This window comes from Eurosta solidaginis, chromosome 1 (genome assembly GCF_040869045.1).
Source record: "Eurosta solidaginis isolate ZX-2024a chromosome 1, ASM4086904v1, whole genome shotgun sequence".
Lineage (NCBI taxonomy): Eukaryota > Metazoa > Arthropoda > Insecta > Diptera > Tephritidae > Eurosta > Eurosta solidaginis.
Genome location: NC_090319.1, coordinates 100,854,247 through 100,868,411, shown reverse-complemented (window position 1 = coordinate 100,868,411; position 14,165 = coordinate 100,854,247). Strand labels below are relative to the sequence as shown.

Genomic DNA, 14,165 nt, shown 5'->3' with positions numbered 1-14,165 from the left:
GAAAATTAAATATATGGGATATTCACGTTAGCCTGCTTATCAAGTTATCTGTTTAAAAAGATGTTTCTGTCTAATACATTTTATTTTTGTAATTGAGTAAAAAAAGAACTAAATGAGCTGATAACCTGATAGGATCCCCAAATGATCCCGAAATTATCCAGAAAAATCCACGAAATGACCTCGACGCTATCGCGGACAGATCCCGACCCAAAAGTTCCCGCAATAGTCCCAAAAAACCCGAAATGACAACGACACGATTCTAGACTTATCCAGAGAACCACAAAGAAATGATGCCTGAGGGTACCAAAATGATCCCGAAATAGTCCCGAAAAAGTTTCGAAATGAACCTGACGGGCTCCCGGACCGTTCTCAAAAACCATTCAGAAAATATCCAGGAAGGGTCCTTAGGGGATCCACGACGGATCGTGAAAACCATACAGAAATGATTCCGGAAGGGGCCCAAAATGATCCCGTATTAGTCCCAAAAAAGTCCTGAAATGACCTTGACGGGATCCCAGACGGATTCCGAAAACTATCCAGGAATGATGCCGGAAAGGTCCTCAAATGATCCCCTAATAGTCCCGAAATGACCCTGACGGGATCTCGAACGGACTCCTAAATGACCCTGACGGGATCCCAGACAGATCTCGAAATCCATCCAGAAATGATCTTGGAAGGGCCCAAAATAAACCCGAAACAATCTCTGAAAAGTCCAGAAATTACTCGACGGGATCCCGCACGGATCCCAAAAACTATCCAGAAATGATGCCGGAATGTCCTCAAATGATCCCCTAATAGTCCCGAAATGACCGAAAACCATCCAGAAATTATGCCGGAAGGGACCCCAAATGATCCCGAATACCATACAGAAATGATGCCGGAAAATACCCCAAATGATCTCGAAATAGTCCCGAAAAAGTTCCGAAATGACCCGGAAGGGATCCCGGACGGATCCCGAAAACCATCCAGAAATTATGCCGAAAGGGACCCCAAATGACCCGATACCAGTCGATAAAAAGTCTCGAAATACCCCCGACGGGATCCCGGACGGATCCTCAAAATCATATAGAAATGATGCCGGAAGGTACCCCAAATGATCTCGAATAGTCCCGAAATGACCCTGGCAGGATCCCGAAAACCATCCAGAAATGAAGCCGAAAGGCTCCCCTAATTATCCCGTATTAGTCCCGAAAAAGTCCCGAAATGACCCCGACGGGATTCCTAACGGATCCCGAAAAGCATCCAGAAATAATGCCGAAAGGGTCCCCAAATCATCCCGTATTAGTCGGGAAAAAGTCCTGAATTGACCCCATCGGGATCCCGGATGGTTCCGAAAACTATCCAGAAATGATGCCGGAAGGTATCCCGAAATAGTCCCGAAATGACCCTGACGGGATCCCGGACGGATCCCTGAAACCATCTAGAAATGGTGCCGGAAGGTACCTCAAATGATCCCCAAATAGTACCGAAATGACCCCGACGGAATCCCGGACGGATCCCGAAAACCATCTAGAAATGATGCCGGAAGGTGCCTCAAATGATCCCGAAATAGTCCCGAAATGACCCCGACGGGATACCGGACGGATCCCGAAAACCATCCAGAAATGATGCCCAAAGCGTCTCAAAATGATCCCGTATTAGTCGAGAAAAATTCCCGAAATGACCCCGTCGGGATCCCGGATGGTTCCGAAAACTATCCAGAAATGATGACGGAAGGTATCCCGAAATAGTCCCGAAATGACCCTGACGGGATCCCGGACGGATCCCTGAAACCATCTAGAAATGGTGCCGGAAGGTACCTCAAATGATCCCCAAATAGTACCGAAATGACCCCGACGGGATCCCGGACGGATCCCGAAAACCATCTAGAAATGATGCCGGAAGGTACCCCAAATGATCCCGAAATAGGCCCGAAATGACCCCGACGGGATACCGGACGGATCCCGAAAACCATCCAGAAATGATGCCCAAAGCGTCCCCAAATAATCCCGTATTAGTCGAGAAAAATTCCCGAAATGACCCCGTCGGGATCCCGAATGGTTACGAAAACTATCCAGAAATGATGACGGAAGGTATCCCGAAATAGTCCCGAAATGACCCCGACGGAATACCGGACGGATCCCGAAAACCATCCAGAAATGATGCCGAAAGCGTCCCCAAATGATCCCGTATTAGTCGAGAAAAATTCCCGAAATGACCCCGACGGGATCCCGGACGGATCCTCAAAACCATATAGAAATGATGCCGGAAGGTACCCCAAATGATACCGAAATAGTCCCGAAATGACCCTGATGGGATCCCGGACGGATCCCGAAAACCATCTAGAAATGAAGCCGGTAGGTACCCCAAATGATCCCGAAATAGTACCGAAATGACCCTGACGGTATCCCGGACGGATCCCGAAAACGATCTAGCAATGATGCCGGAAGCTACCCCAAGTGTTCCCGTATTAGTCGAGAAAAAGTCCCGAAATTACCCCGACGGGATCCCGGACGGATCCAGAAAACCATCTAGGATTGAAGCCGGAAGGTACCCCAAATGATCCCGAAATAGTCCCGAAATGACCCTGATTGGATACTGGACGGATCCCGAAAACCATCTAGCAATGATGCCGGAAGGTACCTCAAATGAACCCGTATTAGTCGAGAAAAAGTCCCAAAATTACCCTGAAGGGATCCCGAACGGATCCCGAAAACCATAAAGAAATGATGCCGAAAAGGTCCTCAAATGATCCCGTATAAGTCGAGAAAAAGTCCCGAAATGACCAAGACGGGATCCCGGACGGATCCCGAAAAACATCCAGAAATGATGCCGAAAGCGTCCCCAAATGATCCCGTATTAGTCGAGAAAAAGTCCCGAAATGACCCCGACGGGATCCCGGACGGATCCCGAAAACCATCTAGAAATGATGCCGGAAGGTACCCCAAATGATCCCAAAATAGTCCCGAAATGACCACGACGGGATCCCGGACGGATCCCGAAAAACATCCAGAAATGATGCCGAAAGCGTCCCCAAATGATCCCGTATTAGTCGAGAAAAAGTCCCGAAATGACCCCGACGGGTTCCAGGACGGATCCCGAAAAGCATCCAGATATCATGCCGAAAGGGTCCCCAAATGATCCCGTATAAGATCCCGAAAACCGTCCAGAAATGATGCCGGAAGGGTCCCCAAATGATCGCGAAATAGTCCCGAAATGATCCCGGAATAGTCCCGAAAATGACCCAAAATAATCCCGACGGAATCCCGGACGGATTCAGAAAACTATACACAAATGATCCCGGAAGGGTCCCAAAATAATCCCGGAATAGTCCCGAAAAAGTCCAGAAATGACCCCGGCGGGATCGCGGACGTATCCCGAAAACCATCCATCTCGATATGACCCAAACGGGATTACAAATAGGGTGAAGATAATTATAAAACCATGTTAATAAGGCAACAGGCGCGTTGGAGCGAATGAAGAGTTACAAAGAAACATACAGGTAAAGCTAATAAAAGCGTGCTAATAAAAACAATTGAAGGAGGGCGGATGGCGGGAGGAGGAGAGTACCACTGATCGTTTTTCCAAAATTGTTTAGATCTCGATCTGTATGAGCCAGATACCAAAAATTATTGATTTTAGGACAAAATTTACATTGAATTATAACAATTTATAGATTTTGCACGAGAGGGGAAAGGAGGGGGGGGGGGGGGGTGTATCACTGCTCACTTTGTAAGCCCTCGACTTATTTCACCCATTGAGTTTGTAATATTGGTGAAGGTCAGTATACGTAAAGTTATAATGTGTAAAAATTGTTAAAAAGTAATTATTCGAAGGGGTCGTGGGACCCCCTTCCCCCTTTCCATGTTCGAAAAAAATGTCGCCAGTAGCCTATTATCTCTGTCCCAAATTTCATCAAAATCCGTGAAGCCGTTCTGGCGCGAATTCAGTCGCAAAGACAAAAAAATATAATAATTAAATTATAACTGATCCTAGGGGGCGGAGACCACGCCCCTTTTGGAAAATATATAGCTAGTAGATCCTTCTAGACTATTGGCTATATGCATGCCAAATTTCATACAAATCCGTCCAGCCGTTCTTGCGTGATTGAGTCACAAAGACAAACGTCTGGACAAACATCCAAACATTCAAACATCCAAACATCCAAACTTTCCCATTTATAATATATAATATATATATTAGATTAGATTAGATATTAGATGTAATAGACTGAAGCTAAACAATTTTTTTTAAAGCGGCAGATTACTAAACGTGCAAAAGGCATAACAGCTAAACTCAACAACGCAGTCAAACTTTAGGTGTTAAAATAACTTAAGTTTGTACGGCAACCATAGCTTTTCCCCATTCCACATTTTACTGGAGGTTTTAGGACTTAACGTCACATAGCTCCTTACCAATTTTAATTATCCTACCATTACGACATCCAGATATATGCAGTATAATATATTCCATTTGTATGGGAGGTGCCACGCCCCCTTTTTCCCAATTCCATATTTTCTTGGTGGTGTTAAGGATTGACCTCAAATAACTCCTTACTGAATTTCAATGTTCTGGCATGTATACCTTCAAAGTTATGCAGTACCAAAGATTCCATTTGAATGGGAGGTTCCACGCCCCTTTTTCCCAATTCCGCATTTTCTTGGTGGTGTTAGGGATTGACCTCATATAACTCCTTACTGAATTTCAATGTTCTGGCATATATACCTTCAAAGTTATGCAGTGCCAAAGATTCCATTTGAATGGGAGGTTCCACGCCCCCTTTTTCCCAATTCCGTCTTTTCTTGGTGGTGTTAGGGATTGACCTCATATAACTCCTTACTGAATTTCAATGTTCTGGCATGTATACCTTCAAAGTTATGCATTACTAAAGATTCCATTCGTATGGGAGGTGCCACGCCCCTTTTATATATCGAAATTATTTTTAGCCTAAAACCTTCCCGTTGATCGAAGGAACCAAAATTTGCTGATGATTGATATGTGGGAAATACGTTTCCATAGCGAACACACACACACACACAGGATTTGGGATTTCAAAATCAACTAATCATCATCTCTCCTTCCTGTATCTTTCCTAAAAATTTCATGGCAATGTGTCGAGCCGTTCTCGAGTTATGGAGTGACAATCAAAATGTACACTTCCTTTTATATATATAGATTAGAACGCACATACGAGCGCTGCCCCCGCCATGATATAAAAGTCGTGCTTGACGATTTTAACGCCAGGGTGGGCAAAGAAGGTGTTTTTGGCCCTACAGTCGGAAGCCTACACAATGAAACTTCTCCCAATGGACTGAGGCTGATTGACATTGCCAATGTTCGAAATATGCATGAGGTTCATGCATAAAAAGATACATCAAGCTACATGGCTTTCCCCTGATCGAAATACTCGCAATCAGATCCATCACGTTGTGATAGACGGAGGGCATGCCTTTAGTGTTTTAGATGTGCGCACGATCCGAGGACCTAACATCGACTTGGTCCATTATCTTGTCGCAGCCAAAAAACGCACCTGCCTCAGTGCGGCTAAAACCAAGGAACAAAAAACAAAAGGAAAGCTAGACGTCGAAAGGCTGCAATCGCAACAGACTGCCAACGATTTCGCAACTCGACTCGCACACCTGCTCTCTGAGAGCACAGCTCAGCGTACTGCCGCCGAGGAAAAAATTGGTTACCGGCGGCCACGAAAAAACAACTGGTACGATGAAGAATGCCGCGTTGCAACCGAAAGAAAAGACGCTGCCTACAGGGCTACGTTAAAAGCGAGCGCAACAAGAGGAGTGTGTGAACGCTACCGCGAGTTAAAAAGGGAAGCGAAGGAAGAAAAAAAAGAGGCATAAAGGCGTGAGTGCGAAGAGCTTGAGCTGCTAGCCACCAGGAATAACGTCCGAAAAGTTTACCAAAAATTCGGCGACAAACGGAGGTTTTAAGACCGGGAAAACTCCTGTAAGAACGAAAACGGCGACCTTCTAACTGAGGTCCAAAAAGTACTTAGCTTATGGAGGAAACACTTCTCTACTCTCCTAAATGGAGACAACGATTTACCGCAAAGAGATGACGAACCCGATTATGACGAAGTCAGAATAGCAATAACCAGATTGAAGACCAACAAGGCCGCGGGGGCTGATGGATTGCCTGCGGAGCTAATCAAATACGGCGGCGTGGAGTTGGTAAGGCGCATGCATCAGCTTCTTCGCAAAATATGGGCGGACGAGTGCATGCCCGACGATTGGAATCTAAGTGTTCTTTGCCCAGTCCACAAGAAGGGGGATACTGCAAACTGCACCAACTATTGCGGAATCAGCCTTCTTAATATCGCATATAATAAGGTCCTGTCAAGTGTATTGTGCGAAAGATTGAAGCCAACCGTGAATCGGTTGAATGGACCTTATCAATGCGGCTTCAAACATGGTAAATCTACCATCGACCAGATTTTCACAATGCGCCAAATATTGGAAAAAGCCCGCGAAAAAAGAATCGAACACACAACACGACAGCACGAAAAGGAGCTGCCCCGCAAAACTTATACGGCTGTGCAAAATGACTTTGAGCAACACCACCAGCTCAGTCAGAATTGGGAAGGACCTCTCCGAACCGTTCGAAACTAAACGAGGTTTCAGACAGGGTGACCCCCTATCTTGCGATTTCTTTAATTTGATGCTGGAGAAAATTATACTAGCTGCAGAACTTAACCGCTCTGGAACAATATTCTATAAAAGCGTACAATTACTGGCGTATGCTGATGACATTGATATCATCGGCCTAGACACCCGCGCCGTTAGTTCTGCTTACTCCAAACTGGAAAAAGAAGCGGTAAAAATGGGTTTGATGGTGAATGAGGACAAAACGAACTACCTGCTGTTATCGAGCAAAGAGTCAGCGCATATGCGCTTTGGCAACCACCGTACTGTTGGCAGTCATAATTTCGAAATAGTAAAAGACTTCGTTTATTTGGGAACCAGCATCAACACTAGCAACAACATCAGCTCCGAAATCCAGCGAAGAATCACTCTTGCCAATAAATGCTACTTTGGACTAGGTAGGCAATTGAAAAGTAAAGTCCTCTCTCGGCAAACGAAAATCATACTCTACAAGTCACTTATCGTACCCGTCCTGCAATATGGCGCAGAAGCATGGACCATGACAGCAGCAGATGAAGCGGCTCTGGGAGTGTTCGAGAGAAAAGTTCTTCGCAAGATTTATGGACCTCTACGCGTTGGCAATGGCGAGTACCGAAGAAGATTTAACGATGAGCTGTACGAGCTATACGCAGCCATCAACATAGTCCAGCGAATTAATACGCAGCGGCTGCGCTGGCTAGGCCATGTTATGCGAATGAAAGATGATGCACCGGCCAAGAAAGTGTTTCTATCGGAACCCGCCTATGGAAGCAGAGGTAGAGGGCAGCCCCCACTCCGTTGGAAGGACCAGGTGGAAAACGATTTAAACTCCCTTGGTGTGACCAATTGGCGTTGGTTGCCAGAGAGAGGGAGCGACTGGCGCGCCTTGTTGGACGGTCATAACCGTTTAAAACGGCTAAGCGCCAATTATGTTATTATTTTGTTCTTTTCTGCGCTCTAAAACACAATTGCTTAAATTTAGCGATGTTGATAAACTTCTTACAAAACACTTTTGCGATACTTGGAGATCACTAGAAGAGCTTAAGTTTTATATAACTGTTCTATCTTTGCCAGCTATGGAAGAAAGAGACTCTAGATTGAATAGAAACAGACGAGAAGCCATGTTGAGAGTTTGCCGGGGACTTATTTCCATTCTAGAACAATATAATACTCTGGAATATATTTTAAACTAAATCAATCAATTAAATGAATATCATACCCTGAAATTCATGATCAGACATGATATCAAGCACATTACTTGACGTTGGCCCAACATATCGTTGCCTCTATTAGCCTCCTGTAAATTAATCCCCATATGCAGTGATGCTTTTTGTCCACTTCCAACGCCTCCGCCTATGCGCCTATACCCTCATTTTCCACTTTTTCAACACCTCCCTCCGTGGATCGAGATACATGGTGTACCTTCTAATCCCGTTTTGGTATATTCGGATTTTAACGCTGCAGTATGTTTAGCGTGTCCTGCGACTTCACCACACGAGGTATCCAAACATTGGCATTCGGTATCGTGGCGATCAGTGCTTTATCCACCAACTTCATCCTTGCACCTTCTAGCTTTTGAACGTCTGGAGCAACTCTCTACAGCCAGTCTAACGTCTTGTTATTGGGCAGGTCATCAGTTTAACACCATTGTACCGTCCCGCTGTTTTAAATACTGATAGCAGTTTACATGGTTCATTATGCATCATATTGATCATAATGCTTATCAGCTTCCTTTCTACAGATTTTCACTTTTCGTTAGACAACTGCCTACTGGGGTTACTGTAATCTAGTGGGGCCACAGTCAGACACTGCTTCGCAACCTTGTTGATTTTCTTTTTGGTGAAAATGGAAGCCGCAGCATTAGCAATATTATTACCGAGTAAGCTGGAGTGTGATCGTTACCTCCCTTTAGCTAATTAACCTTTTCGTCCTTCCTTCTTATGCCATTATTGTCCTCCTACGTAGATTGTAGTGATGAGTTGGAGCGACCGCGTTAGCTGGAGACCTGCTGGGCAGCGTTGCCGCTAGAAGGTGACGGAGGTACGCCTCCGGGTGAACCGCGGGACGTCCTTGGATGCGAACAGCAGGAGCCACAAAAGTTTTGTAGAACAACGCGAACGGTGCAACCGGTGAGTTCCAAACCTCCAAAGGCAAGACACGAACGCGCGGTTTGAGGTGGTGGATAAAGCGCAAATCCCCACGGTACCAAAAGTTAAGGTATGGATACCATGCGTGATGAAGTCGGAGGATACACTGCGACTTCTGCAGAATCAGAATCCGAACATACCGACACAGGCTTGGAAGGTACTTACTGTATCTTGGCCTACCGAGGATGGTCAGTTCTACATCTTCCAAATAAACAAGCAGTCGGCGGATATTTTGTACACGCAGCTTGGCAAAATGTCCTTTGGCAAAGTTTACACGCGGCTCAGGAAAAGAAGTCCCGAGGATAAAAACCCTAACACGCTAGAGGTGGGCGAAGTCGAAAAGGACCTCGAAAGCCTAAGGGAAAAAAGACAGGTGGAGGTCCCCGACGTCACCACGAAGGTGTTAGAAGAGGACCAACCGACAAATGGTGGTGTGACTCGCACAGAGGAACACCCGGCACTAAACCAAAAGGGAGGGTTCGTTTGACGTGGCGCTGATCCAGGAGCCGTGGGTTTCATCGGGAGGAAAGGTTTCTGGACTTAGCGCGCGCGGGTTTGGCGTTTACTACACGCAAACGGAAGGACGGGTGCGAGCTGTAGTAATGGTAAGGAAACAGCTGCATTCATATATGCTGCTTAATTACACCACTGAGGACCACGTAGCAGTGGCCGTTGAGCAAAAGAATAAGCAGGCATTTATCCTGGCATCCTGCTACATGGCCCATGCTGCGGAGGTTCCACCGATGGAGTGCAAAAGGCTAGTACAGAAGGAAGGGCGCAAAGGGCGGTTGGTTATAGGCGCAGATGCAAATGCGCACCACAATGCGTGGGGAGGAGCAGATGCGAACGAGAAAGGCGAATCTCTATTTTGTTACATCCTGCAAACCAATTTGCAGATAGCCAACAGGGAAAATGTCCCTACATACATTTGTCCAACATCCAGCAATGTTCTGGATATTACATTGAGCTCCTAGCGTGATATATCAAGGTATGATTGGATGGTTCTTGATAGACCATCCTTCTCCGACCATGCGTATATCAGCTTCAGCATCCCCCTAAAGAGGGCAGAGAAGGGAGGAACCTTTGGAAACCCTAGGTCAACGAACTGGACTAAATTCCAGAAACATGTAGAAACAAAACTAGGACAACCCAAACAGGTTGCCAATGTGGAGGAACTGGAGGAGTCGAATGAATTCGATGATGTCCAAAGTCAAAAAACTGATTGGACTTTATCAGTGAAGGCTCGTCAGTGTTGACGGATATAAATAGGAAACTGTGAAGTATGTTTTTATTAGCACGCAAAACACTCGCATACGCATATATTTAACCACATACCAAATGCAACATGCCGTCTTTACAAGTTACTTGACCATACTATATGTAGAAAGGTTTCTTATAAAATGTTAATTATTTACATAATGCTGCTCCTGCCATTCAACTGCGCCGATACCATTAAAATACTCCTTAAAGTTTTCACGAATTTGATTGGGCGAATTTCCTCCACGTCTGTTGCTTTGGTCAAGTGGCAATAAATTATGTTCAGGTAGAGGTAACTTATCATAGTTTCCAAGTGGAAACGGAACTGAAATATTGTAAAGTTAAACGTGTGTGGGAGAGAAATACTGCTAAAAGAAAAGCTACCGGATTTTGGTCCCTTTTAGGATTTTAGCCACGATTTTTAATTTTTTTTAATTTTCCCCAAATCACGTGTAATCTTCTACTTATTTCATGGATTTCTTACATATAAATAGAAGAGGATACGAAACGAAAGAGTAACAGTTCGTACAGTATATCGGATCTGCTATTTATTTATATATTTCGTTAGCTTAATGTGAAGATGTGCTAAGTCAACTTTTAATAATTTTACAGGAGACGAAAAAAATGAATAATTTTGAAATAACCTGTGAATGAAAATACCTCATTTGCAATACTTTTGTGTGTAGAAGCTTTGAAAAATATAAATAAAAATCATGTATGCTAACATATATGTAATACTCCCATATTGCTACAAAAAGCTAGGTACATTCCCAAACATCAGAGTGCCGATATATTGCTTTTTAAACGTTTTTGTTATTGTATTCAATAATCGAATGTACCTAAATTTTAATTTTTTCTTGTCACACTTATGCTGCTACAATCACAAAAATTTTATAGGCTGTCTTGTTTTGATTTCGAATTCAAAATACATTGCGAGCATTTTCTATTAGCAATATAGGAGTATTACATACATATATGTATGCTAACCTCAGCTATTTTATGACTTAGCAGAATTTCCGCACTCAAAACAAATTTTTTCTCCTGACTTAGCACTTTTTACTCAATATGTTTCCTCATCACTCCTCACCTTTAATGGTTGAAATATAACACTAAAACTATATATTTAACAAAAAATACTATTTATTTGTCAAACTATTTCTAACAGTTCTGATCTGGACTCTTCTGCCGGATGGTGCGCAGACAATAATTTATTTTTAAATTCAGACAAATGCTGTGTTGTGTCCTTTTCCAAAAAGACAACTGCCACATACTTTATCTACAAGCTAAATACTAAATATCTTAATCGTTGTCAAGAGAGTAAAGACTTGAGTGTAATTTTTAACTCCAAACTCTCTTTTTCTAGTACGATTGACTTCGCTCTTTCAAAATTTGTTGCAATGGTTGGGTTCAGTAGACGTAACACCAGTGACTTTAAGGACCCTATGACGTTGAAGGCACTTTATATATCCTTGGACAGAAGTTGACTTGAATATTGCTCAATAATATGGAATCTTTTCTATGAATCTAACTCGTAATAAAATTGAGAGAGTTAAAAAATTTTTTACAAAAATTACTTTACGTATGCTTCACTGGCAGAGCTGTAAAAAGATTGAATCAATTGAGTGTGCTTTTAAAATATGTGATTTTTTGGTCATATTATAAATCTCCATTCCTGAATGGCTTAAAATACTTTAACTCAAAGCTAAAGTGTGTGTGTTATTGAATGGTAAAATATAATTCAATATAGAGTGTGAATGAAGGAAACATTCCCAATCTTTAATGAATGTAAACTTGAAATGAATGCACACTTTTTTTTCCATTCAGTACTAAATACTTTTTCCCCAAGGTTATTTTTTGTATACTTTCATTGCCATCAGATATGTTAAATCAATTTAGGAGTTGAGTGCAAAAAAGGCCCAAAATTGGTCAATAGCAAAAATAGCCCCTTCTTATTATTCAAGTAGTTTAATATTTAAGAATTCATGAGCTTAACACCGGCTTATAATTATTGAATATGAATTATTATGATTGTTTAAGAGCAACTGAAGAGAAAGAAGCATTTACTGGTATATTGCGACGGTACCATTTCGAAAACAAACAAACAAGTAGTTAATTATAAACCAGGAAAGTCTTAAATCATCTTCATGGTGTCCGAACATAAGACATACAAGAAATAGTACTTCATAGCAGATTTTGTATACTTCGTAATTGGGTTGATTTTTTTAATTAATCGTGTGAGTTAGGCTCTTGTGAGTTAATTGGTTTCCTTTTTAGGTAAATCTCGCGGATAACTCGCTTACATAAAACCATAGGGCTCTTCATTTTATAAAGTATTCAAAAAACATGAAGATATATTCGAATTTGGCTGAAACTTCGCAAAGACAATCTATTGTTTTCTTGCTATATGTCAAAATTTTACTACTTATTTTGCTATTGTTGTAAAATGGATTTTGTAAATGAACACATTGTGCATTGGCCAAATAGAGTGTGGATATTTTTTGTAGATAATATAACAAAAACAGATACTTGAGTTTAAGTCATTTAAATACATCAAAGTGCATAGGTCCATCGGCGATTTCGTTGGAGCTTCCTAATTCCGAGAATTTCGATAAACATATGTCTATTTCCATGGCATCGTCCTACGGTGATTCAGGCTTTTTCTATTCACCTGATTCACCTTCCCTGTTTTCCTTCATCTGTGCCACACAAAAAAATGTTCCATTGGGAGAAACTCTTCAGAGGTTATTGACTGGCTCCATCGGACTACATTTTTTTTTTAAAGCTGATATTTTAACAGTGTTTGACGGAATATAAATATAGGACCCGAGTTGTTGAGAATAGTATCTCTGCCTATTTGCACAGCATTGGTAAAAGATTGAAATTGTTTTGGTTGAATTCTATCTTACTTGAGCAGATTTGTATTCAAAGTTAATTTCCTTGCTATCAAAAAAGCTACTACTACCTATAGAGCCTACTTTAAATGGCTGTAATTACAAACTATTGTGTTTAAATGAATATTTTTCTTAGAAAATAGGATATTGCTATTGCAATTTGCAAACTCGCAAACCAGTATAGATACAGTATTTGACCATATACCGCTAGGAAGGATATATGGAGGAACTTAAGAGCTTTTATAATGTATTGCCTTTTCTTCAATTGTTTAATCACCAATTGAGGACGTGCAAATATAGGCTAGTACTTTTTAATGCAAGCCTTTTATATGGCACATTGGCAGCACTCATTTAGAACGATGACAATTTTCGGAACAGAGATGTTGAGATATTTGTAAATTGCCTTTTTTATTATTAAATTTTTAGGAAAATTTCATTATGAATACTTTTCCAGTTAACTTCTTCGTACTTTATTGTCATTTAAATATGGAAAAAACTGGTCATCACGGAAAATAATTAAATTTTTGTGTTGATATTTTTAAGTGGCTTTAATTAAATGTAACCATGCTATATTTGAGCGGATTTTCCATAATAGATTATGGTCAGCGCAAAGCATTTATCAAACACCAAAGACTTGTCTCAATTGGGTGAATCCAATTTGAAGGGGTTGTGTAGCGCAACCCCCTCAAAGGGTTGCCAGCGCAATATGTAGCTTATCCCCAGCAAAAATCTAGTGACCAAAGATGGCGACCAACAACAAAATATCCCACATTGTTCCACAATTGTTAGTATGGCAGAATGAGATGGCCTAATTGAAATGCCCGATACATATATGCTTGCCTTTTCTTACATGCTATGTACCCTCAAATACGTCACAAAAATTTCTGCGAATCAGCCATTCCGTTTACCATAGTTGCACGCAACATCAATTGATAATAGGGGGACTCGTGATAGCATATAAACTTATAAGGTGTAAAATTATATCCATTTACACACGCGGTTATATGAACGCACCTAGTAATACTCTTGATAAACTTGATTGTTTTTCAGCTGTATTATTTCCAAAAAAATTTTTTTGATTGTTATACAAATTAAAAAATACCAAGATTAAGTGAAAAATCAAAACTAAAACGCCTTTACTTGCTGATGTTGGAGATTTTTGATGAAAATGCCGTCTGTAATGTCTGCAAGGTTGCATTCCTTTGAGTTTACCGCGTTTACACAATGAAATGTGCGCGTAAATTTATACAAAT

The 14,165-nt window shown here is 41.9% G+C and overlaps 1 protein-coding gene across 5 annotated transcripts in view; it reads right to left on the bottom strand.

The window, feature by feature from the left end:
* LOC137236590 (succinate--CoA ligase [ADP/GDP-forming] subunit alpha, mitochondrial-like) overlaps positions 1–14,165 on the bottom strand; it is a 182,236-nt gene that overhangs the window by 63,577 nt on the left and 104,494 nt on the right. The gene's annotated exons all lie outside the window — the stretch shown is intronic.